Consider the following 4,129-nt stretch of genomic DNA (forward strand, 5'->3'; position numbering starts at 1 on the left):
AAATATATGTGTCTCAATTTTTTCTAGTGTCGAATAGTCTTAGTTATTGGCCGTTGAAAAACAGTGTACCGGTAGTGGCGTTTTGGCCGTTTAAGGGTTAATGACAGATTTGTGAATCTTTTTTGGAAGAGCAACTTTTGTCTATTATTTTTTTATAGCTTGTGTTGTTTGTCCAAAAAAAAAATTTTTTTCTTTATAATGTTATTTTTACGAATAATTAAAAACTACGCCTCCTATCAAGAAGTCGTTTGTTGCATAGGTGTACCGCAAAATGGAATTTTTCATAATTTTTTATGCTGTCAAATTTTGAATATTCGATTTTTTAGGAAAATTCCAAAAATTGTTATGATACTCTTGTATGGCATTCAAAAACCAACTTTTCTTTATTATCATTTTCCTTTTCTCTTTAATTTTGTAAATGCTATAACTCTATTAAATTTTTTTTATCAAAAAAAGTCATAAGGAGACTTTTTTTCATTTTGAGTACAACAAATAAAGGTACAAAGAATTTTAGAATCTTGAAAAAAGTGGTCTCAAAAATTTTCGAAATGCGTTCACTTTTTGAATTTTTTATCCAAAATGGCTGCCTAACGAACTTGACCATCAATTTAAGATACTAAAAGATACTAAATACCAAAGGCTAATCCAATCTTCCAACTCTTTCGAAATCGATCGTGCTGACAAACTAAAAATCTACAGATACACATACAGACAGAGATATTCGTAAAATCCTGTTTTTCGGATTCATAGGGTCTCAAACTATAGAAATTTGCGAAAAAGGGGGAGGGGTAAAATTTTTCACAAATCCAATACCTTCTCTGATGCGAGTGTAAAAATAAAAGGAGAAGTTATATTGACTGAAAGTGAGAGTTTGCAAACGAGGATGACTTATCTTAGAAACTATCTATATTCTAAATCGACTCGTTACTACTTTTCTGTCAATTTGTTAGGAAGCCTGAATCAAAGGTCTCATTTGCAGAAGAATGGATCGATAGAATAAAATTTTATTCGCAAGTTCTAGTCCCTAATGTTATTCCCAAACGTGCCAGGTTTATGTTTACAGGATGATTTTAAGAATTTATCAAAGATTCCTTGTATCAAAGTGTGAAATGGATTTATGTCCTTAAAAACAATATTTTCCATCAAAAATACTCATTGAGTACTTTTCAATACCTATGGAGTAAGAAGTGGCGTCACAGGCCAAAGATAAAAATTATCATTAGGATAATTATCTAAATATAAATTTTTCTTAGAAATTATCAAAATTTGTTCAAAATAATGTGACAAATTTACAAATTAACAAAGAATTGTATATGAATTTTTTAAATTTCAAAAATTCAACAACAGCCAAATTTGATTTAGATGCATTAACATTTTTTTAAAGTTTTTGAAATTATACAAAATCAAAACATTTTAAAAATTATCGAAATTTTCTAAATATTAGAAATTATCCAAATTTCCAAATGATCACAATTTTCAAAATTTTAGAAATTATTAAAATTTAAAATTCTTAAAAGGTATAGAAATGTAATACACTAGCCTGAACGCGGAAAAATCGACACTGACTTCGGAGACAGCAGCATCCAAAAACAGATGCCTGTTTTCACCAAAACACTACACTTCAAGGCATTAAGTGGGGGAGCACGTACTTTTGCATTGATATACTTATGCGTATTATAACATTTTTGATTAAAAGGAATTAATATTCACTTTTCTATTTTATTAAGATTGTTCCAATAACTTTTCAATATGTATTCGCGTGTCAGATGGCACGATAACAAAATAATCCGATCAGCCCCATTCCCATCCACTTCAGTAGGCATCAGAGGCCCACTGCTGCTCGCCGTGAGCTCGCCATCGTGTTTATTCGTTTGTGTCTCTCGCTTCGAGTGAACTGTCGGCACGTTGTAACGCCTTTACACTGGTAGGCCATTAGGGTAGAGCGCGTTACCGCAACGTTCCTGTTTAGTCACGCCTGAGTCACCACTGCAACCCCCCTAAACTCCCACTATCCCTACCCGCGGCACGGCGTCATTTCGCGGAAGAAGTATATCAGGGGGCCCCATGTCGGAATTTCACTGTACTACCAATTTTAAAAAATGATTTATGAGTTAGAAAAAATTTCTTAAATTTTCCATTTATTGTCAATTATAAATTTCCAAAATTTTATCAATTAAATTTTTTTTAATACTTAAAATTTTTTGATATTTTAGAATTCCTAGAAAGATTTAGAACTTCCCAAAAAATTTCTAAAATTTTCAATTTATTTGTAATTTATAAATTTACCATAAATTTCTTAAATTGCAGAATCTTTTCAAATTTTAGAAATTATCGACATTTTAAAAATTTCAATAAATATAACATTTTTTAAGATTTTATTAAATGTAAAGATTTTTTTTAATTCTACGCGGAGAGAAATTTCAAAAGATTAATTCACGGCACTACTCCTTGATTCTATCACGCTTTGGCGAAAGAACTAAGGTCTTGGAAACCTTGCTTTTAAAGCATAGCTCTCGAAATTTCAGACGTTAGGCCACACCCGTTTGTTCTCAGGTCTCAAATTCTATGCTTTTAGATCTCTTCGTGTGGAAAATAAAAAAATTAAATTTTAGAAGTTGTCAAAAGTTATCGAAATTTACAAAATTTTAAAACGATCAAAATTTGACATTTTAAGTTATAGCAAGTATAATAAACTACCCAAATTTTTAAAAAATCTATCATAATTTTTCAAAAATCTTCAACATTTCTAAAAATATTAATTTATTTATTATTTATAGATTTACAATAAATTTACAAAATTTTAGAAATTGTAGAAATTTTCAAAATTTAGGTAAAGTATTTGTTCTAAAATTTTGGAATTTTATGTTAAATTCATAAATAATCAAAAAAAATTTATAAATTATAATTGATATCAAAATAATAATAATAATTTATACAATATTTTTTTTAATTTTAGAAATTCAAAAAAAAAAATCAAGATTTTAGAAATTATCACAATTTTGAAATTGTAGGACTTTTCTATTTAAAAAATTTTTAATTATCAAAAATTTCAAAATTTTTATATTTCTTGTAATTATAAAATTAGAACATTTTAGAAATTTTTGAAAGATATAATAAATATAATAAATTACTACAAATTTTGAAAAATCATTCATAAATTACCAAGATTTTAGCCATTATTTTGCTATTAATAAATTCACCATAAATTGAAAAAATGTCTAGAATCTTGCAAAATCTTCTAAATTCATATTAAAATAAAAATAAAGTTTCCAAAATTCCTCCGTATGAGCAGAAATCATGCGGGTGTTACAAAAAAACATTTAAAGTTCTATATTTAAAAAAATATACTATCGCTTCTTCTCCTTGGTGTAGCATATAATATTATTTTCATTATCATCAAATCAAATTAATAAAGATTTTCATATATTTTGAATAAAATAAATGATGAAAATGATCTAAAAAATTCTTTTCTACACATGGACATTAAGAAACCATAAAATAAATAAAGGAAACTTACCAATTATAAAATTAATTTCTTTCCTCTTCCTTATTTAAAAATCACTAAAGGCATCCTTGCAGATCAAGACATGTGAAATCCTAAATCCTACTTGACACAATCACTCCCCCCAATTTTGAAAATGCACCAATAATGAATTTTCGTCCCAATAATGAACATGATCAGATCACAGATCCACTCTCTGGTAACTGTTTTCAAAAAACGGAAGTGTTAGACTTCGACCCATCATCAGCGATTCTTCCAATTATCTTCACCACAAACAATAATGATAATGAGCGTCTCTGATTTGCACTAATGAAAGAGTCGCAATATGAGGACTTCTTTTTATGAAGGCTATTCTGATTCCTCCACACCAATTAAACCGTAGAATGATCCATGATCGGTGAGAGACTAAGGAATCCTCTCGAGGCGAACCCTGAACCAGATAATGGCGGCAGACACTTGGGCCAGCATCAGAGGTCAAGTGTCAAACGGCTTCTGATAGAATACACATCTTTGTTGAATTTACTATTTGACACGTATAAAACAGTTCATTTCTTCATGTTTATTTTCCCTTTTAATCCTCCTGTATTTATTTCTTCCTATCTCATCTATTCTTAATCTCGAGGGCCC

The 4,129-nt window shown here is 28.9% G+C and overlaps 1 protein-coding gene across 1 annotated transcript in view; it reads right to left on the minus strand.

The window, feature by feature from the left end:
- The window catches only part of LOC117173792 (gonadotropin-releasing hormone II receptor), a 133,148-nt gene extending 129,265 nt beyond the window's left edge, over window positions 1-3,883 (minus strand). The window contains exon 1 of the mRNA XM_033362435.1: window positions 3,518-3,883. The gene's annotated coding sequence lies outside the window, so the exon portion shown is untranslated. The remainder of the gene's footprint in view (window positions 1-3,517) is intronic.
- Window positions 3,884-4,129: the final 246 nt, after the last annotated feature.

This window comes from Belonocnema kinseyi, chromosome 5, assembly GCF_010883055.1.
Source record: "Belonocnema kinseyi isolate 2016_QV_RU_SX_M_011 chromosome 5, B_treatae_v1, whole genome shotgun sequence".
Lineage (NCBI taxonomy): Eukaryota > Metazoa > Arthropoda > Insecta > Hymenoptera > Cynipidae > Belonocnema > Belonocnema kinseyi.